This window comes from Puma concolor, chromosome B2 (genome assembly GCF_028749965.1).
Source record: "Puma concolor isolate L17-30 chromosome B2, mPumCon1.1.hap2, whole genome shotgun sequence".
In the NCBI taxonomy this organism is placed as follows: Eukaryota; Metazoa; Chordata; class Mammalia; order Carnivora; family Felidae; genus Puma; species Puma concolor.
Window position 1 is genome coordinate 1,614,582 of NC_141671.1, and position 21,755 is coordinate 1,636,336.

Genomic DNA, 21,755 nt, shown 5'->3' on the forward strand with positions numbered 1-21,755 from the left:
AGCTGGCTTCTGAGAAGCAGGGCGCTGAGGGGGCGAGAGCACGATACAGCCCTGACGTGTACAATCCAGCGACTTCTACTCTGTCCTCATCTAGGCACGCAACTTCCGAGGTTCCTTCGAGGATCCAGACGAGTTGAACAAGAATTTAAGGATGAAAGGCAAGGGAGAAATCTGGAACGAGGAACGAGGTCCAATCACAGGGCCCGGGCTCTTCCTAGAGCAAATACTTACACCTAGGGAGCCCTGCAGCTTGAATTGTGCAGATGGTGACGCCTTCTGCACAAAATAGTAACTATAGGAGGAGGGGAGACAGTTCTGTTCTTTTTGTCCTTGTTGTGACTGGTTTGTTGATTTGCTTTTGCTTTGGGCGCGTATGTGCAGCAGTAAGGGGGCAACGAATAGTTTGAGTTTGGATAGGCATATTTCAAGTGTCTACAGGATAGCCCCTTGAGGGTGTCTCTTAAACACATTACAAGCGGAGTCTGGAATTCTCTAGACATCTCTGACCCTGAATTTCGGACATTCATGTGTCTGGGAGGAGAGTGCCGGTTAGGAGTGGGTAGAGTAAGGACTTAAAGTTGTCCGTTAAGACCAGAAGATAAAGGGGGCACCTGGGCACCTGGGTGGCTCAGTGGGTGGAGCATCGACTCTTGATTTCGGCTCAAGCCATGATCCGGGTCTCGGAATCAAGTCCCAAGTTGAGTTCTCCACTGATAGCACAGGGCCTGCTTGGAATCCTCTCTCTCTCTCTCTCTCTCTCTCTCTCTCTCTCTCTCTGCCCCGTCTCTAAATAAATAAACCTAAAACATTTTTAAAAGACTAGTAAAGAACTTATTGGTATTTGTGGAAAAAAATGAGATTGCTCCTAGACTGATCTCATCTGTAAAACATTTATACTTCTCATCATGGCCTTACATTTTCCTGAGAACACCAGTAAAAGTCCCACTCCTGCTATCAGCTTCCGGATAAGGTGGTGATGTCTTCTTTGCCTATCGTTGCCAGTCTGGGACGATTTTAGTTATACAATGCTGTGTATCAAACTCCTCAAAATCGAGTGACTTTAAACAGACATCTATCACATTTGCTCACAATTCCCTGGGTCAGCAATTTTGGCTGGGCCTTCCTCTGCTCCTATAGCCAGCTGGGGTATTCTCTGCTCTTCACGGAGCTGGTAGCAAGGCTGGCCTCACAGGTGCCAGGGGGCACCACCCTGTGCGGTTTTCTGTTCCCTTCTCTCTTCACGGTTCTAGCTTGGGCTCCCTCATAGCACGGTGATCCTTCGTGGACGCCTTGCAGGGCGGCTTCCCGGAGTGGCCACTTTGAGAGAAGCAATCACAGAACGTGTAGGTCACTTAGGCCATCAGTTCCACCAGTCCCCAAAGGACACTCTTTGAGTAGGAATACTGTCGACAGGGCCGGTTTATTGACACGGAGGGTCTCCTGCCTCCACAGCACACCTAGGGCTCCTCCACCTTCTTTAGACGCAGTGGGATGGGAAGATGGAAAGGACACAAGGGCATGGTTGACTTCTTAGAAGACGAGAGCTCTCCATTCCCTGGATTTATCGGAAAGCGAAGCATTCTCTGCTGCAGAGGAAGAACATTACTTTGTCTCCAAAATTAATGCAGGTTGAGTGGGGATTTTCCTTACTCTGTCATTTTTCAGGCTCTTACTGAAGAAACAAACAAAAGTCCTTGTTGGGATTCATGTGTTCTATTCCTGGTATGTGATGAAGTTTCACCAATAGTGGTTTGTCCAAGGCTTTGGTTTGCCGGCCAAAGTACTTTTCCAGAGACAGTTGGAATCCTGCTCGCGTCACCCTAATTTTTCCCATGCCTCGGTCTTTAGGATTAGCTGTTCAGGCTAACGAAATTGGGTTCCTCTCTCTCTCCCTCTCCCTCTCCTCTTCCTCACCCCCCACTCTCTCCCCGTCTCTCCTCCTCTCTTCCTCTTTCTTACTTCCTTTTGTAAAATGATACTCTGTGTGACAAAGCTGGTTATGTTGGCTGCATTCGGGGTTGTTGAATAAGTCTCTTTATTCCCCATTTCTTCCTTCTGATGTTGCACCAATCATGTTTACTTTTCATGTGAGCAGAAAAAAAAAAGTAACAAAAGGCAGAAAAGCAGATTTGGTTGGTGACTGGGGATAGGAAAAAGGGAGGTGCCCCTGGAGGTGCTGGGCATCGAACCCAGGACCTCATACATGCAAAGCATGCGCTCTACCACTGAGCTACACCCCCAGGTGAGAGCCACTTGTTTTGTGATATATTAGGAAATACAGCTATTTTCTGTATTCTTGGGCAAGGCTGTGTGTGTGTGTGTGTGTGTGTGTGTGTGTGTGTGCATGCGTGCGCACGCCAGAAAATGCATTCTGTTAACTCCACTAATTGTATTTCTAAATCCGAATTTTTTTTTTGTCTATACTCAAAAATAGTAAATTCTAAATCCAAATTGATACTATTCCTGCTCCTAGGTTCTTCCCTGTCAGGGTCAGTCTTCTCTAAGATCTTACCGTCCTAACGCCTGTATTTTGTTTTGTTTTTGAGAACCGCTACCACAGAAAGTCTCCAGTTGGAAGTTTCACTTGACTTCATTCTCTTTTTCTCCACGTTTTTTTCCTCCTCCGTAGATCATTGCGCCTAATCTTCACTGACCATCTTGTCTGCACCCACCCACCTCTTCAAGGGTCTGTACTCTTTCTCCTCACTCACCCTCTACGTGGAACCTGACCTTTCTCACCAGCCGTTTTCAAGACCAGGATTTCCTGCTCTGGAAAATCAAGGAAGCACTTTGACACCCTACGTGCAAAATGAAAATCATTGTCACTTATTTCCAATCCTGCTGCTTCCCTCCATTCCGCATCTTGAGAAATGGTCTGAACCCCACGGCTCTCTGGCAAGTGTAGAAAAGAGAAGGAAAGAGGGAGGGAGGGAGGGAGGGAGGAGGGAGGAGGAGAGAGGGAGGCTGGGAAGGGGAGAGAGAGAGGGAGAAAACGTTTATGGGTTCACCTTCTGTCATACTCCTGCCTGCCTCTCCAACCCCAAGAAACCGGTCATCTAATCCTGTCACTATACATTAGTTCGCTTCTAAAGGTTTACACAAATTGAATCACATATCTACTTTTTTGATTTTCTTTCACTCATCATAATTATTTTGAGATTCATCCATGTTGTACATATCAATAGTTTATTCCACTTTATGCCGAGGAATATTCCATGGTATGAATAGACCACAATTTGTTTATCAGTTCACCCACGGAAAGGCATTTGGGTTCTCTCCCATTATTGGCTCTCACAAGCATATGAATACTCGTGTCCCAGAATTTGTATGGACATAATAGGTTTATTTTTTTCTTTTGGATACATACTTAGGATGTGAGTGGCTGCATCACGGGGAAGGTATATCTTCGACTTTTTAAGAAACTGACGAAGTGTCTCAAAGTAATGCTGTTTTCCTTTGCCACTAACAGGATACGAGAGTTTCATTTCCTCCGCATTCTTGCAAACATTCGGTATGCCTGGCATTTTTAAATTTTAGCAAGTCATAAGTGCAAGGGTATATCATTATGGTTTTAATTCATGTTTTGCTTAATGACCGATGTGGAACACCTTTTGTTTATTTGCAATCCTTATTGCTTCTTTGGAGAAGCATCTGCTTAAATATTTTGTCTGTTTTAAAATCGTGTTTTCTTTTTGTTGGCTGTTTACAGCGCTTTACACATTCTAGATACAAATCCTTTATAAGATATAAAGGTGCAAATGTGGTTGGCAAAGGTTGTCTCCCAGTCTGTGACTGGCCTTGCTGTTCTCTTAAACAGTTTTGCACAGAGCAGGATTTAAAGTTTTTTGATGAGGTTAAATTTATCAAACTTTTATGCTTTTGCTGCTGTATCTACAAAATATTTGTCTGACCCAGGGTCACAAAGACTTTCTCCTATGTAAGGGACCTCACGAAATGTTTTCTTTGGTTTCCTTAATTTTCTGAGATGTGTCTGGATTAGCCAAGTTGCAGAAGAGCAGAAAGGCTTTTGGAGGAAACCCTACGCCTCTTTTCTGTCTTCCTCCTGCACCCACCTTCCCACCTGCCAGGAATTGGATGCAATATTAATACAGGCGGAAGACAAAAGATCCCCCAGATTTCTGGATAGGTACATGTATTGGACGATTAGTTTGCAACACTTGAAGAATCTGAAATCTCCTAAATTGGAAGTAGAGGACAATCTAAGTATTGCAAAACCAATTATCAGGAAACCCTCCTCCAGGCAGCCGAAATAGCTCAGCTGGGAGAGCGTTAGACTGAAGATCTAAAGGTCCCTGGTTCGACCCCGGGTTTCGGCAGGTGCAGCCTTTTGTTGATCCTAATACAGAGACTCCAGTAACCCCGAGATCTACCCTGGCCATCTCGAAACTCCATAATAATGACAACTTAAAACTTATATTTTGTTAACTGATGTAGGAAAAAAAGTTGAACAACAAAATTCATGCTGATAATTCACAATGTTAATTCTACTTAATTAGAATGACATTAAGAAAGCAAACGAAAAATACATTGACAGGTGGAGAGAGAAGGAAGAAAGGAAAAAAGTTTACATTTTATTACCACTTTTAATGGTATTTTCCCTCTCCTTAAAAAAATGTATTTATTTATTTATCTATTTATTTTCTGAACGATGGGTACAGTCAAGAGGAAGAATCCATGTCGGGGAGAAAGCCACAAACTATTGCCCCTGGGATGACCACATATTATACTCCAGACTCTTATCTCAAAAGCACGAAGGCGCGGCCTCTGCACAGCAGAAGAGATTCTGGATTTCTGTTAGAGCACAGCAGATATGAGCCCTGATTTGACGCCCGCCGAGGTTGGGGGCAATTCTGATGGCTGGAGTGCAGCAGGTGGAGAAGAGACGCTCAGGGCCAGGCTGGCAGCGAGGATGGGCTTCCTGTCCATTGTCTCCTTGCACTGGGCCCGACATTCAGTCGACACTCACAGTACGCTTTCACACACGTCTTGGACTCAGTACACCCACCTCCACGGCCACCCCAGGGTCCCCAGGGGTTGAATTATAATACAGTCATAGTTATAATTATGACATAGTTATATAATAGACTATAAATATAATTATAACATAGTTATATAGTAGACTATAAATATGTTATAATTATAGCACAGTTGAATTATGACCTCAAGGGCACTGGCCACCACCACATTAAGATTCATGCCCGCAGTCTGTATTCCCTCCCCGGACTTCGGCTAATCCGTGCACAGCTCTTTATATGAAATCAGGATTGGAATACACTGCATGGTGCTTGCATTCACGAAAAGGCACCTGAGAAAACAGAGTAGCAGAGGCTAAGATCGTCGCACAGCTCTTTGCTTTCTTACACTCCTGCGTTGTGTGGCTGTTTCTGAAGTCTGTTCCATTTTGTTTCCAAAGTCTTGGGATTCTCCTTGTCCAAAGTCTGGGGCTGCGGGGAGACGGTCGGGAAGTTGGGGGGGAGCGGGGGGGGGGTACCTATGATAGAAAAAAAAAAGCTGCAGAAATCGCAGTGTAAGGGAAAGGGCCAGCACCCCTCAGCGGAAGGGGCAAACCCACAGACACTCCAGGCCCCGCTGGGACTCGAACCCAGGATCTCCTGTTTACTAGACAGGCGCTTTGACCAGCTAAGCCACGGGGCCCCGCTGCCGGCCAGCCTGGGTCTCTCACCAATAGGGTTTTGCCCAGCAGGTGTCCAGGGCGGGCCTCACCCCTTCCTGGGCTTGCGTCCCCTCGGCCTTTGACCCACTCAGAGCCACCCGGACCACCTGAACCCGCACATGGGCTCGTCGGTCTTCCTGCTGCCTTGTGCTGGTCAGCTCACCGCTGAGGGTCAGCAGGGACTGGGGCAGGGGCCTGCGGTCAGCTCAGCGCTGAAGGTCAGCAAGGGACTGGGGCAGGGGCCGGGAGGGGCTCCGCGCGGATGTCCTCCCGCAGCACGGGGACCCTGGAGGGGAGGCCGCGGGGTGGGGGGGCGCGGGTCCCAGTGCGCCCGTTTTATCAGGGGACCAGGCCCGCGACGCCGCATCGGGGCCTCACACCCTCTCCCTGTCCCTCTGCCTCTGTCCCGGGGGTGTCTCAGCCTCTCGGGGGAGTGGGCGCCCAGTCCCCAGGCCCCCCGCGTGCCTGCGCACCAGGCGTCCCGCAGGCCGCGGATCCCTGCTCTGCTCCTGGGATCCCGACCGCGGCCACCTGACCTGCGCTCGGCGGGGCTGCAGGGACCCGGTGCGTGGAGAGGCCCCGGGATCAGGCACGTGGGGGAGGCGGGGACCTCCAGGCACCCAGGCACGGAGCCCGGCAGGGCGGGGGCGAGGCGGGAGGAAGCCAGAAGCGGGGCCTCCACCCCAGGGCAGACCCTCCCCTCCGACCCGGCAGTCTGTGAGCAGGGGCTGTCACCAAGTGAGGAGCGTGGGGAGGTGGGCGCCGGCTTGTCCTCCCCGTCCTCCTCCTCGTCCTCCACGCCCCTCCTGTCCCCTCCTCACTGACCACCCCGCCGGGACAAAGATATTGGGCAACTGGACAGTCGCACTGAAGGAATCCAAAAACACCCAAAGACACCCAAAAAACTTGAAAACAGTCCAAGTACTGGCGAAAAAAAAGACAAGAAAACACTCCTAATAAGGAGCCGAAATAGCTCAGCTGGGAGAGCGTTAGACTGAAGATCTAAAGGTCCCTGGTTCGATCCCGGGTTTCGGCAGGTGCAGTTTTGCTTCCCGTGAATGAGCCACGTGGGTGTGTTCCAGTAACACGTCACACGTGGACGCGGGGATCCGAATTTCTTACACGTGCCACGTGTCACCAAGCGCTGTTTTCCTTTTACCTTTCCGCCTCTTACGACAGTAGCGGGTGCTCGCTGGGGTCGCACCTGCACGCGGTGCGCGTTGTCCACTGCGTGAGCCGGGCTGGGGAGCCCTCCCTTCGCTCCCCTCTGCTCCCCTCGGCTAGGTTCCGCTCCCCTCCCCTCCGCTCCCTCCGCTCTGCTCCCCTCCGCTCTCCTCCCCTTCCCTCCCTTCTCCCTCCGCTCCCCTCGGCTCCCCTCCTCTACCCCCTCTGCCTCCGCTCCCCTCCCCTCCTACATCGCAGTGACGGCGACACGTCGTCCGCACTTTGTCAGGGTCCCGCGTCCCTGTTCCTTCCCGTGACCAAGGTTCGCACAGCTGGGAACAACAAAAGTGGGCTGCGATCGCGACCCTGTTCCTGAGTGACAGCACAGCCTCTGTGCAATCGGCCCTTTTCAGTGGCTCAGTCATCTGCATGAACACCTTGTTCACGGGAACCAAAACAGCACCTGCCGAAACCCAGGATCGAACCAGGGACCTTCAGATCTTCAGCCTCACGCTCTCCCAGCTGAGCTATTCCGGCTCCTTAAGAGAGGCCTTTCCCCCCGCGCCCCCCCCCCATACTTAGACTGTTGAACTGTCGGTTTTTTGGGGGTGTTTTTAGATTCCTTAAGTGCGACTGTGCAGTTGCCCAATATCTTTGTCCACCCAGAAAGACTCGGAGTCTGCGGTCTTCCTCCGTGCACGGTGCTCAGACTCTTGGCAGGGTGGTCGGTGAGGAGGGAACAGGAGGAGGGGAGCCCCAGCCCGGCTCACGCAGTGGACAACGCGCACCGCGTGCAGGTGCGACCCCAGCGAGCACCCGCTACTGTCGTAAGAGGCGGAAAGGTAAAAGGAAAACAGCGCTTGGTGACACGTGGCACGTGTAAGAAATTCGGATCCCCGCGTCCACGTGTGACGTGTTACTGGAACACACCCACGTGGCTCATTCACGGGAAGCAAAACTGCACCTGCCGAAACCCGGGATCGAACCAGGGACCTTTAGATCTTCAGTCTAACGCTCTCCCAGCTGAGCTATTTCGGCTCCTTATTAGGAGTGTTTTCTTGTCTTTTTTTTCGCCAGTACTTGGACTGTTTTCAAGTTTTTTGGGTGTCTTTGGGTGTTTTTGGATTCCTTAAGTGCGACTGTCCAGGTGCCCAATATCTTTGTCCCAGCGTGGTGGTCAGTGAGGAGGGGACAGGAGGGGGTGGGGATGAGGGAAGCCCTGGAGGCCTCCCCGCTCCTCTGTGTCCTGTGAAGTGTCCCAGGCACCACTCAGAGAATAAACGAGACCGAAGGAAACACATCTTGTCCGTCATTTTTCTCTTCTTTCCGTTGTTTCATTATCTCCAAGAATGGTGAGAAATTTCTGCGATCAGGAACACCAACTTGGAACTCCAGTTCAACAGAATGTCACCCCCAAAGATAATTCCATTCTTTGTTGGTAGTAATAATAACTGTACTCAAATATTACTCTACTTTAATGTCATGCTTAAAAGTCGTTATATAAGTATCTATAGCCTTGATTTTGCCATGTGACCTGCAAATTCTACAATATCTACCTTTTGGCCATCTACACAAAGTTTGCCAACTCCTGGTCTAGAGGACTCTCTTCTCTGAGTCCTTGAGGAATGTGTTGGTGAGGAGAAAACAGCATCCTTCGTAAAAGTATCTGCAGGGGCTACTCTCTGCAGGCCCGGAGGGACAGATGGACGCTACAATTGCAATGGCTCCCGGACCCAGTTGTGATGATGGGATACAGGCGTGGCTGTGTCTACTGCAGCAAGGCATCCTGGGTCTGGAAATAGCTATGGGGCAGACTCAGGGATCCAAATAGGCCTGCAGTAAAATAGACCTGATTCTACTGTTCACATGACCTGTATAAGCCCCCCCCCCCCAACCATAGACCACAGCGACATTTTAATGTGTTCCAATACCTAATGTCAGCTCAGAATCGTGTTCAGTCATCTGCAAACATTCTTACAATTGCCTCGGTGAGTGGACTTCCTTTGGGGAAGACTAGAAAAGTAATACTTACCGTGTACATTTTTAGCTGTGTGCCAAGTTCCCTGCTCAAGTGGGGCCAGCCTCCTCTCAGTTCGAGGAGATCTGGGTCGGGTTCCGGACATGTGAGATGTTAAGTTAGGAAACGCCAGTCGGGAGCCATCAGAGTTCTCTCCACTTGCAGAAATAATATTTGCGAAGGATACTGCGGTCCTGGAAGAATTCCAAATACAAGAACCACCGGCAAGGACTTGAAAGATGCAGAGGGAGGTGATTCTTAGCACTTGGCCGTCCCGCTGCCTGTCTGGCCTGTGCAGAGAGCAGAGTCATGGTGAGAAATGGCAGCACAGTATCGTGAGCCGAATGAAGTGGTCGCTTCCACCTCCGGTAGGATTTCCCTCCTGGAGCAAATGTCGCGGCCACTCGTACTTCGTGTGCACCTACTGCCGCAGAAAATATTTCACTCTTCGCGTCGGAAACTGACCACTGCTCCGCGCTGACTTCTGTCTGTCCAAAATTCTGTGTTGAAGCCCCAACCCACTGAGTCCCAACCTCAGACTGTGACTGTACTTAGAGATAATTAAGGTAAGATAGGTCATATGAGTGCGGGCTAATCCGGTATGACTCAGGTAAGGACCGTGTCCTTCCAAGAAGAGGAGACAAGGACGCAGACAGCATGCACACCGAGGAGAGACAGGAGGACGTGGTGAGAGGGCTGCTTCCAGGAGAGAGGCGTCAGAAGAAACCAAACATGCTGACACCCTGACGTTGGACATGTAGCCTCCAGAACGGTGAGAAAATGAATTTCTGTTGTGGAAGCCACTGAATCTCTGGTGTTTTGCTTCGGGAGCCCTGGCAGAGTAACACAGCCATCAGGCATGGTTCGCCTCCGACGGGCAGGGCCGGTGAGATATTTCCAGTCTCGTCTAGGAGCACAGGGCATGCCTAGCCTTTAACGATCGAGTCCTGGGACACTGCTCACCTCTCCATTGTGCAGGATATCGCGCTGGTCCGTTATATTGATAATAACATGCTTATTGGACCTGGTTTTGAGTCTTTGATTACAAGCAGCCGCCGGTATAGACTCCTTGGTTAATATGTGCAGGCTGCAGTGTGAAAGCACAGCCCACAAGAGTTCAGGAGCCTGTCATCTCTGTGACCTATCTATCGACCGTGTTGACATAACCCTTCAGTGGTGACCAAAAAGCTGTTGCTTCTGGCTCGTCCCACTAGAAAAGAAGTAAAATGTCCAGTGAGCCTCCTTAAATTTTGGAGACAATACAGAGTCATTTGTACTTGAAAAGCTACCAGATTTGTTTTTTTTTTTAAACCAGTTGTTTTTAAATTGAGGTATAATTGGCACATGACATTCTATCAGTTTCAGATGTACAGCATAATGGGTATCTGTATGCTTTGTAAAATGACCAGCACAGTTGCTCATGTTGTATACTGTTACAAAATGTTTTTTTTTTCTTATGATGAGAAGATGTAACCTCTTAGCAACTTTCAAATATGCAGTAAGGTATTACCAACCATAGTCACCGTGCTGTGCCTTACATCCCTAGGACCTATTTATTTTATGAATGGGAATCACACCTTTCACCCATTTCGCCCCCCACCCCTGCTTCTGGCAACTACCAGCCCCCTCTCTGTGTCTACGAAAGCTACCTATTTTGTGTGAAGCCCGGAACAAAGGAAGTCTGTAGCAGCTCCAGGCTGTATGAAGGCCACAGTGACAGCTGACCTCTGTGACCCAGCAAAGCATTCAGAGTGTCTGTGGAAGACGCAGATGGTATTTGGAGTTTATGCATTTTTCTACAAGTGAGTCACAGGACGCACCTTTGGGATTTAGAGGAAAGACTATGGCATCCTCTGAAAATTGTTATCCTCTTTAATAAAATAATTTGTAGCTTGCTACTGGGTCCAGGAGAGCTTGGATTCTCGAGCACAAGTCACCAAGTTACAGTGGGACCGGGGGGCTTCCAGTCATGACGGAGGTCTCTCTAGTCCACACAGCTGTAACACTGGGCATGGACAGCATCAGTTCACCACAAGTAGAAGCAGAGTATCTGAGCAGGGTCGACAACCACGGACCACAGGCAGAGAAAACAGCTATGTTCCCTTGGCTCTTACACTTGGGACATTTTCTCTACGTTTTCAGCCCACACCCTCAGCCTCATGGGGTGTTTCCCACAACTGAAGAAGGGAAAAGACCAGCCGGGCTTCCAGGTGGTTCTGCTGCACCACACGAAAGCCAGCAGGGTCCAGCGTACTTGATGGCCAGTGGGGAAGGCGGATCTTCCCAGGGAGCGTTGCTTCACTCAGGCACCTGCTGGCTCTGCCTGCAAGGACAGAGGTGATATATAGTCCGCGGTAATTACTGAGAGCATCTCACAGTTTGGCTGGATGATTACAGAGAGGCTTGGAGGGAAAATTATTGGGGACGTGGTGACAAAGAGGTCTGGGGAGGAGGCCGAGGGTTAGATTTCTCCAAAAGTACAAAGTCTAAGGGCATTTCTTCCCCAAGTGAATGCTCTCCAAAGAGCACTGTCCTCAGAGGGGAATCTGAATGGGCAGGTGGACAAGATGACCCATTCTGCTAAGTCTGTAAGCTTCTCCTGTCCTTGCCACCACTGTCCTTGTTCAAGGAGCTGGGAGGTCACTATGAGCTCAGCAAAATAGATCTGGTTCGAGCCTCTTCTGAGTGACCAAACTCACAACATCACAAACCCTGAGTCTTCACATGTTATCATTCCAAGGAGGAACCAGTTACCCACCTCGCGTCGGGTTCGTTACACCTGACCAAGTTCACACTACAGGGTCGGCGTATGTTGTCACCGGAATAGAAACTGACCCTGGGTGGAGATTTGCCTTTACCTCTCACAATGCTCTGGCCAAACCACCATCCATGAATTTGCTGTGTCCTGTGATTGCACAGCATTCTTTCTGAGATAAGAAACCATTTCAGGAGCAGATGGAGTATGGCGGTGGGCTAATGTTCTGGAGTTCGCCATCTCTCTGAAGCAGCTGGCCTACTGGAATGGTGGACTGCCCTTCCAAGTACTTGGTAATGGTACGGGCTAGGTGACAACAGTTTTCTGGGAGCTGGGGTAATGACATCCAGGATATGCTAGGTGCTCTGAACCAGTACGTAGCACTGTCTCTCTCTCATCGGGATTCGTGGTTGCAGGAGTCAGGGAGAGGAGATGGGACTCAGTCCTTTTGCTCTTATGGCTAATGGCCAAGGGACCATTTTGCTTCCTGTCTATGCCATTGACGACCTTCATTCTGACTCCAGAGCCTTTACATGTTTTTCCAGTGCTCTCTATGTGATCGGAACTTCTGTATAACAGGCATGACCTTATTTAGAGAGTTAAAAACAGTGGGGGTGGGTGGTTAGTGAGGGATGCAAAGGAGAACCTGACGGCATGAAATCCCTAAGTTCCCTATGTCAGAGCTCTGAAGAATTCACCTCAGGAACCGGTGAAGGAGGACATGGTCTATTAAGTTGTGTACAAAGAGCGGAGGCATGAGAATGTTTTCAGACAAAAACAGTACTTTTCCTGCATCCAGTAAGGAGGAGAGACCTATTTTGGTTGCACCAGAACACTGTGGATTCACCAACACCCTGACTCCCACCCCCACGTTTCTCACCTTTGGAAGCACTGAGCGATTAGTTCTCTTCTGTGGAGGACCCCACTTTACTTGTTTAGAAAGCATCACGACCCGTTGCTTGCTCCTTCTGGTGACTGTACAGGATAATTTCTAGCTGAAGACAGAAGGGTGGGGACGGAGGGGGAAGGGACTGTCACCGGGAAGGTTTGTTTCTCCTTGGCCTGCAGCTAGTACATTGACCCAGGCACAGTTGAAAAAATAATGCCCTTTAAGAGATAACTGACTGAGAATCTCATCTGTTACTTTTTCTTTCTCTTTCTGTTTTCTCTTTCATGCCTCTGCAAGATATTGCCAGTGGAATCGAGTCCTCAGGCTTGATGTAACTCTGTCGTCCCCAGTTCCAGATCTTTCTCTTTTGTTTCCTTCAATCAAATATTCCTTGGGAAGACAGACATCATCAGTAACGATGAGGCCCGTGGTGTTGAGATGGGTCAGAGCAAAGGCAACCCATGCAGGGTATGAACCGAACTCTGATATAAACAGGGCAAAGTGAGTAAATTAATCCAATGAGAGGAAAGTGAGGAAAGGCTGTCCGTGTGTGGTTTAAGAGACAGAAGGGGAAGGGCAGGAATGCACTCGACCGCTGAACTACACTGCCTCATAATCCGAGAAGTTCGGAGACATACCTGTCTCTGCTGACTTCCATTAGTTGCTACTGGTTCCCCATAAAATGAGTGTAGACGTGGAAATAAGGACTTAAAAATGTTGGGGAAACTTTTGATGGCTTTGACCCCCACGTGCATACCCAGAGGACCTGGCTCACCTAACAGTGTGTGGGTCTAATGGGGGCTGTCCGCCTGCTCAGTGAATAGAACAAAGAGAGGGAAACAGACTAGTACAGGGGAGCAAAACTTCACCTCTACCCATCCGAGGTTCTCAACTGGGGCTCTAACCAAAAGGTAGATGAATAAGAGAAAAAACAGTTTATTAACGTGTGAAGTATATATCGTGTGGGATGAACCTCAACAAACAGTAGCTAAAAACATCAGCTTAGAACTTCTTAGCATCTTCTACAAAGAGCAGGAAACTTTCAGAGAAACAACAGGACCAACAGGACTGAGGAAGACAGTTTTAGGCGATAGGGGCAGCAAGGCGGAAAGTAAAGACATGGTAGGAAACTAATGGGGAAAAGGTCTGTTTGCATCTTCGTCTGGTGCCTCTCCAGGCTGGTACATGTCCATCTCCTGTAAACAGAGACTTTAGATCCTGACTTCAGGCAGGAAGGGGAAGGGTAGAGAGAGATTTTCTTGTGTTTGCTGCTTCTTAACTGCCTTCTGGTCAAAGTAATTTTTATGTCAAAGTGGCATATTTTAGGTGATATATTTTGGTTTACTTCACTAGTCACGTGTAGTGGGACCATATTGTGGCACATGATATTTTAGGGTTAACCTGTAAACTAACCCAAAAGCATATGAAAACCTGAGAAATTATGTTTTTTTCATATCTTGTTATATTTAAGTGTTTAGGTCTATTTTAAAAAATTTATAGTTTAGGGGAGTCTGGGTGGCTCAGTTGGTTGAGCATCTGACTTTGGCTCAGGTCATGATCTCACGGTTCATGGTTTGAGCCCCACATTGAGCTCTGCACTGACAGTGCAGCACCTGCTTGGGATTCTCTGCCCCCTCCCTCACTTGGGTTTTCTCTCCCCCTCTCTCTCAAAAATAATAATTAAACATTTTTTAAAAACTTTAAAAATTTTACAGTTTAACATTAGTAGCTAATTGGAATTTTAAAATTATACATACATATGTTTAAAATTTTTTAATGTTTATTTATTTTTGAGAGAGAGAGAGACAGTGTGTGAATGGGGGGAGGGGCACAGAGAGAGGGAGACACAGAATTCGAAGCAGGCTCCAAACTATATATTTTTTAAAATTTAATTTATTGAAGACTAAATTAGGTTCATTTAATGGTTTTCTTTTTCTTTTTCTTTTTCTTTTTTTGTCAAAAAAGTGGTAGTATCTCAATATGATGAGGATAGAAATGATTGCAAAAAATGCAGACCAAAATTGGTCCTTCTGGCTTTAGGTGGACATGTGATCTTTCATAGGTTAAGTTTGGCTTTGTAGTTTTCATTGATGGTGAGGTGCTAATGGGGTTATTTGCAGAAACGTGTTGGCTAATCAAGGAACAAAGCCATTAGAACTTAAGTTATGTTAACACCAAAACATAAAATAAATTCAAAATAAAAAGAGCTCTTTGAAAAGAAGACTGAATTAAAAAGCTAAGGGAGCAGATGTTCAATATTTTACATAAGAACGTTAGTGATCCAGGCTACTTTTATAAAATGCTACTTTATTAAAAACTATAATTGCCAAGACATTAGCGAAATGTTGCATCAAAGATATTGACCTAGAAATGTCGAATGAATAATGGCAAAATAAAATAAACTGATTTAGTATCCATAATAAGGAATACCAAGAAGGAAGTTATTGATGTCAGTGAATGAAATTGGTTTTCAGATCTGAATCTTTATGACCTTGGTTGTCATCTGCTTTCCATTTTTATTTTTAAGTTATTGATTATTTTCTCAAATTTTTATTTAAATTCTAGTCAACGTTTTTAGTATTCTAATCTCAGTAGTGAACGTATCCTTCATTTAAGAATGCTTCATACTGTTCTTTTCCTGGAGCCCTGAAAAGTTAGACATTCCAGACAGGGACAAAACTCTACCAGTAATGGTAGGTTCGCTGCAAGACTGTTTGGCAGGAGGGAGAATTAAAAGGCTCAGTTCATTGTGCAAATGGCCAGCGATGTTCAACAATTTTCCCCATGTCACCAGTGAAACCAAGATGGCCTAATGCCAAGTAGTTTCTCATAACAACATGCACACCACAGTGACACACACACACACACATGCACACACACACACACTATAGAGATTCTTCTGGGTCTTTTCACTGTGCCTATGATTGGCCATCACCCCACATGCACACGCATATAACATTCAAGGTAGGAATGAATGAAAAAGGGTGTTGCTGAGTAGCATACTGGAATCCCCACACACACACTTCTTGAGATTTTTCCAATTACACTTTAGATTTTTATTTTTTAATTTCTAAATGAAATCACAATCAGAATAGATCAGGCAACATGGCACAGTGCAAGGATGTATGATGGTCCCATTTGGATCACCAAGTTTTGGTAACAAGCTCTTTATTAGAAAGGGGGACGTATCACAAAGTCTGGGAGACAAGCCAATTTTGATGGCACTCTCATGATTGTGTGTGTGTGTGTATTCAAGCATCTGGAGTGGAGGAACCTGAGCCAGAGACCAACTTCTGCCATGAAGGTGGAGACAATGACCTGAGGGATGAGAGGAACAGGGGAGAGAGACAGGGATAGGATATTAGGAAGACGTGAGGATCACAGGAAGAATGTTCCGGGAAGAATGTGTAAGCAGCAACTGACGTCTCCATCAGAAGAAAACAAAGTCTTTCATACAATTCATTTATACTGTAGATTTCAAGAACATGGTCTTGCTAAAGTTTAAGAATCATTGTCGTAAGGAAATTATCTTCTCAGAACTCCGCAATAGATACAAACATATAAGTCATTTAGAATTTTCTTTAGTATTCCTTCGATTATTTATAACAATTTGAGAAACCCACAGCATTTACAGACTGTAGCGTGGCATAAAAACATTTCTGTCTTATGAATAACTACACATTTATAATATGTACAGAATTAAAATTAATGAAGACATTTGGAGGAAACAATAAATGCACGTGATCTTAGGACCTATGTTTGGCTGAATCACCGGGTGTGCGGGATGGGTGGACTCAGCGGGCCTCAGGTCGGGAAGAGTGGACAGCACGTCTTCTGCGGCTTGGATGTTGAGGATGTTGTGTGCAACCCGGAGGCATGGGATTGCTTGGGGGCCCTTCTTGCAGGAAAGGAGCGTTTACTTTGGGTGGAACATGTCCGCTAGAGCCGATGTGAGTTAGTACACAGAAAACTGGTGATTTTGCGTGACTCTCCAATGTCGCCCGAACTTACGGGGCCCCGGGGGGCGGGGCAAGAGATACAAGGTTCCCACAGTCTTGAAGAAGAGCCTTCATAGCACCTCTCGATTCATACCGTGGTTTGGTTTCCTGAGAGTGGCTCATTATCTGTGACAAACACTGAATTGGCGCACAGCAAACCAATCACCTCTTTCGTGATCAACGATAGAAGCTCTTGGGCCACCTGCCTGGCTCAGTCGGTACAGCCTGGGCTGCTTGATCCCCAGGTCGTAAGTTCAATCCCCACCTTGGGTGTAGAAATAACTTCAAAACTAAGTTAGCTGCCCTTTCCCTCAAATCTCTTGCTTCGCATTCAAGTCTCTCCGTGCAATATTTTCTCCTGGTTTAGGTCAGGCATAAAGACTATTTTACTTTATAAACTGGGTTGTATGATTGAATTCATATGGATTCACCAAAGTTACTATGTTATCAGGACCGTGGATTGAAAAATTGTGGAGAAAGGTCCAGTGGCCCCACAAGCAAAAGCAATTGCCCTAAATCAGGGGAGAAGGTGAGTGGCTTCTCTGATTCTCCTGTAAGTGCTCATGGCACCTGCCATCCGTCTTCTCTTACAGCCTTTCCAGGAGGCCGTGCTCTGCCAGCTACACGGAGTCTGAGCTCAGGACCAGTGCGAGGGGGATGTTTCCCCCACTCTGCCCCCTTCTCTTATTTTGGAATCCAAACAGGGCAGGGAGAGGAGCAAGTGCTTGCCATGAGTGGCTACCTTCGGTGTCCTTGAACATCTCTCTCTCGGTCTTTCAGGGAAGGAGCGGACTAGGCTGGCCTCCCCCCGGTCTGTCACCCGACATGTCATCAGGGCCAGCCGCAGTCCCTGACCAGGGCCCAGCAGATTATGCAGCCAGCCGGGCCACCTTTCATCACTGGGCAATCCCGCAATCCTGTGTTCTTTGTTGCAGAGCAGAAACCTTCCTCTGAAGGTACCGAAGCAGGTTGACTTTTTCAGATTTTCTAGGCCTTTAATTTTAAACTTTCCCTCAAATCCGGGAAAACCCTGTTGACTTGGCTCCTGATGTTCGAGGTGCAGGAAAGACTAGGTGGGTATGGTTTCACTGTCTTAGCAGATGCCCTTTCCGGTCAGAGGGTTTCCTGCTTTTGGAACTCTGACTTTCCCAACTTTGTGATGGCGGAGTGAACCCTTGGAGAATGCAGCGCTGGTTGCCGAGGGTGGGTGGAGGATGAAAAGGCTGACTTTGAGTGAATGAGCACGAATTTCTACCTTGTGTTCCAAAGTGGCTAGAAGGTCGCCAAGATAGCATCCTCCTCCTAGGAGGATGGAGACTTGCAGACAGAAACCTGGATTTTTTTCACTCCAGGATCAAAAGATCCCTCCTCGAGGAGATGTAGCAGCCTGGGGAATGGAGGTGCCGGGGATTGAACCCGGGGCCTCGTGCATGCTAAGCACGCGCTCTACCACTGAGCTACACCCCCGGTGTGGGCACACTTTTTTCAGAAGCATTTTCGTCGCAGCCATCTACCCGCTGGGCGTCCTGAGGACACGAAGCTTTGAGCGCCAACATCCTTACACACGACTCCTTATTTCAGAACCGCCTAGACGGTGTCTCTTGTGCAGCCGCGTGAGGATGAAGGTGATGGTGCTTCCCGAGACCCGCTCATGCTCCTCAGCCCGCCCTGACCTTGGGGCCCCTCAAAGCTTCATGAGAAGACGGCAATGAGGAGCCGGGTCATAGGTCTGCCAGCCCAGAAGCACAGAAACAGTGCTGCCCTAGTGACAACGAGGAGGGCTAGTCTCCTCTCTTAATTTCTCTTTTTTGAAGATTTAGTTATTTGAATTCAAGTAAGTTAACATATGGTGTAGTCTTGGCTTCAGGAATAGAACCCAAGAATTCATCACTCACAAACAACACCCAGTGCTGTTCCCAACAAGCGCCCTCCTCAATGCCCATCTCCATCTGGCCCATCCCCCACCCACCTCCCTCCCTCATCCCTCAGTTTGTTCTCTATCTTTAAAAGTCTTATAGTTTGTCTCCTTCTCTGTTTTTATCTTATTTTTCCTTCCCTTTCCCTATGTTCGTCTGTTGAATTTCTTCAATTCCACGGGTGAAATCATATGATATTTGTCTTTCTCTGACTTATTTATATGTATACATATCATCTTTATGCGTGTCTTTATTCATTCATCAGTCCATGGACATTTGGGCTCTTTCCATAATTTGGCTCTATCTTAATTTCTTAATACAGATCCCCACTAGCAGGAGCCAAGGCTGCTGGAGGAAGTTGCTGTCACCCCAGGGCTGGGGCAGGGGAATCACAAAAGGACCCTAGACCATGTCTCTGTGCCAGAATGTAAGAAAGTGCTCAAAAGATGACGGTAGGCTCAAAAGGACACGGGGCCTCTAGAGAAATGTTGGAAGCCCTGAGTATTAAAATGGAAAATGAACAATGAAGGAATGTAATCTAATGGATACAATAAGAAAACCTGAGTCTATACTGGTAAGAAAGAGAGAGAAGAGAAAGCTTTCTTTATAATGGTTTGTGCGTTACTACGTGTGGAACCACGGATCCTCATGTGTCTTCAGTGGAAGTGGCCCTGAGTTCAAGTGACAACCCACCTACACTCTGGGCTTGAACAACTTCACTATGAGTTTTGGTGTGTTCTGTAAGAAGGGGCTTATAAAGAGCAAATTCATTTCTTTCCTTCCTTCCAGTTCCCCTGGAGAGCATTTTCTTCTGAAAGAGGCTCTATGTACACAGGAGTGTGTTTTCTAGTCTACTTTCCTGTCTTCTGTCCTTCCGGCTCTCAGAACGAGATGCAGCGTCTAGACAGAGTGAGGACCCCACCTCCCTAGACACAGATGTTTGGCACAGCAATTTAGGGAAGAAGTGACAGACACACTCTGCTCCTCATTTCACACCAATATTGTGAAGTACTTACTCCACATTGTCTCCCAACCTGGACCTCACTTTCCTGAGTGGCCTCACCTTACTGGTTTGTCCTTTTTTTCTTTTCTTTTGTTCTGTTCTGTTTTGTTTTGTTTGTTTTTAGCGCTTGATCCTATACAGGTACTGTTTTTGTATATCCCCCGCACCACTTTTCTTCTGAGAGCTCTGCAGATAGGAGGGAAGGAAACTGAAGAACCAAGAGAATGTTCCATCCTGAAACTCTCCTTGGTGGTGGACAGGAACTTTTACTCAGGAAGTCGGCTGCCCGCAGTCCTCTGAGGGTCGGACAGTTATGAGGCTAATTGTGTTAAGGGCTTTGCAGGTTGGAATGCAATGTGTCCTCTCTCGAGTGCGTCTGAAACAGCAGGGTTGTATGCAGTGGGTCCTGAGTTGTCAGCTTAAATCTTGGTGCACCTGCAGATAATAGGGGCCACCAGTATGGTGGACACCACAGGATTCCGCCAGAAGGGGGTGTAGCTCAGTGGTAGAGCGCGTGCTTAGCATGCACGAGGCCCTGGGTTCAATCCCCAGCACCTCCATGCTTCCTTCCTGCAGGTTCACTTTTGACCGAACTCCACACTGATCTGAATGCCAGGACAGGCATACCACTGACATAAGAATAGCCGTGTTGTCTTTACCTAGTGCAGGTATAATTACCGCAGTGTTGAAGCAGTCAGTTTGGAGGAACCAAGCCCTTAGGAATTGAAATGACTAAGTATTAAATTATCAACCATGAAAAGGAAAGATAGAAAAGAGTAAGAATCCTGGGACAAATTGCACCAAATTTCTTCTCTTTTTCTCACTATCCTCAAGTGAATACACAGAGAAGAAACTTTCCCTTTTTTCCTATTCCCTGCTCTTCCCTATCCTTCCACACTGTGCCCGGCATGAAAATGCCACCAGGGAAAGAAAGAGTGAGATGTCAGGTTGGAACTCCTTCCAGAGTCAAACCCATGGAGTTCGTTCAAAAGCTTACCCTCCCGGATGGCCATGTGGAGGTGCTGGGGATTGAACCCAGGGCCTCGCGCATGCTAAGCGCGCGCTCTACCACTGAGCTACACCCCCTCCTGGTGGAGTGCCATGGTGTCCACCATACTGGTGGCGCCTATTATCTGCAGTTGCGCCAAGATTTAAGCTGACAACTCAGGACCTACTACATACAACCCTGCTGTTTCAGACGCACTAGAGAGGAGAGGTTGCACTACTATACAATGGGGTTACATAGGGAATATGTGTAGAGCTCAAGGAGATTTCCCAGGGGTACCTGTCAATGACCTCATGCACTGTGATTAAAAAGTCAATGAAAACTGTAATAACCTGATATAGGGAGCACTGCTAATGTGACCAAACTTTTGGCAGTGTGGATGAGCCTCACTCGGCCAGCTGGAGTGCTTGTTGATGAGAAGGAAATATGGAATAGAGGTGGAGCGGACGGCTATGATGACCAATACTCGGCAGACACAAGGACTAGAAGGGCCAGAAGCACCCCCTCTCTCCTGGCCTTCCTGGATTTGCAGCCTTATCAGTCCAAGTCTCTGTCTCTGGAGTTCCGTGTTCAAATTTCCCTCTTCCTATGAGGACACCAGTCCTATTGGGTTAGCACCCACCTAATGGCCTCATCTGCACCTGATTACATCTGCAAAGACCCTATTTCCAAATGAAGTGACATTCTGAGGTCCCAGGACGCCCATGAATTTGGAGGAAGAGGAACTTTCAAGTGAGTACAACTACCCCATAACATAAGACTAGTCACTGTAGTTATCTTTATGACCCAGAATTTGAGTAACAGGATACCAGGAAGTATTTGTTAGGACACATAGAAACATCACCAAAAGATGGCTGACTGGGATTTTGTGTTTTCTTCATGTGGAAGTTAAATATGGTTTAAAGAGGTGTGTGAGGGTGCCAGGTAAGCTGCGACATTGTTTAAGAAACAGGGCTTCCCTTCATCAAAACTCACCCAATATTAAAACAAAACAAAACAAAACAAAACAAAACCCAAACAAAGAAACCTTTTTTAGTTTAGAGAGAATGTGTCACTGAACCCCAAGTTCATCTGCCCCTGGTTTGAAAAGCTAATACTTAAGAGACAAGATTTGACTGGAAAGGAATATGACCTTTATTCAGGAGCCCAGCAACCTGGGGAGAAGGCGGACTCTTGTCCAAAAGCCACCTCCAAGGTTTCTGCCTGGCCCAGGGATGGGGTTTTTAAGGGGACTTAGTTAATCAGTTAAGGGATGCAGTGATCTGTGGCAATTCTTAATCATGCACAGTTTTGATGGCGACAGCTACAGACA

At 47.4% G+C, this 21,755-nt stretch overlaps 9 non-coding genes across 9 annotated transcripts; 3 read left to right on the forward strand and 6 right to left on the reverse strand.

The window, feature by feature from the left end:
- Positions 1-2,168: 2,168 nt before the first annotated feature.
- On the reverse strand, positions 2,169-2,240 carry TRNAA-UGC (transfer RNA alanine (anticodon UGC)). The gene has a single exon. It is a non-coding gene; the product is annotated as a tRNA-Ala (tRNA).
- A 2,024-nt stretch (positions 2,241-4,264) lies between these two features.
- On the forward strand, positions 4,265-4,337 carry TRNAF-GAA (transfer RNA phenylalanine (anticodon GAA)). The gene has a single exon. It is a non-coding gene; the product is annotated as a tRNA-Phe (tRNA).
- A 1,265-nt stretch (positions 4,338-5,602) lies between these two features.
- On the reverse strand, positions 5,603-5,676 carry TRNAT-AGU (transfer RNA threonine (anticodon AGU)). The gene has a single exon. It is a non-coding gene; the product is annotated as a tRNA-Thr (tRNA).
- Positions 5,677-6,658: 982 nt separating this feature from the next.
- Positions 6,659-6,731, forward strand: TRNAF-GAA (transfer RNA phenylalanine (anticodon GAA)). Its single transcript has one exon. It is a non-coding gene; the product is annotated as a tRNA-Phe (tRNA).
- Positions 6,732-7,323: 592 nt separating this feature from the next.
- TRNAF-GAA (transfer RNA phenylalanine (anticodon GAA)) lies at positions 7,324-7,396 on the reverse strand. Its single transcript has one exon. It is a non-coding gene; the product is annotated as a tRNA-Phe (tRNA).
- A 428-nt stretch (positions 7,397-7,824) lies between these two features.
- TRNAF-GAA (transfer RNA phenylalanine (anticodon GAA)) lies at positions 7,825-7,897 on the reverse strand. The gene has a single exon. It is a non-coding gene; the product is annotated as a tRNA-Phe (tRNA).
- Positions 7,898-17,913: 10,016 nt separating this feature from the next.
- Positions 17,914-17,985, reverse strand: TRNAA-AGC (transfer RNA alanine (anticodon AGC)). Its single transcript has one exon. It is a non-coding gene; the product is annotated as a tRNA-Ala (tRNA).
- Positions 17,986-19,925: 1,940 nt separating this feature from the next.
- TRNAA-AGC (transfer RNA alanine (anticodon AGC)) lies at positions 19,926-19,997 on the forward strand. Its single transcript has one exon. It is a non-coding gene; the product is annotated as a tRNA-Ala (tRNA).
- Positions 19,998-20,451: 454 nt separating this feature from the next.
- TRNAA-AGC (transfer RNA alanine (anticodon AGC)) lies at positions 20,452-20,523 on the reverse strand. Its single transcript has one exon. It is a non-coding gene; the product is annotated as a tRNA-Ala (tRNA).
- Between the last annotated feature and the right edge of the window lie 1,232 nt (positions 20,524-21,755).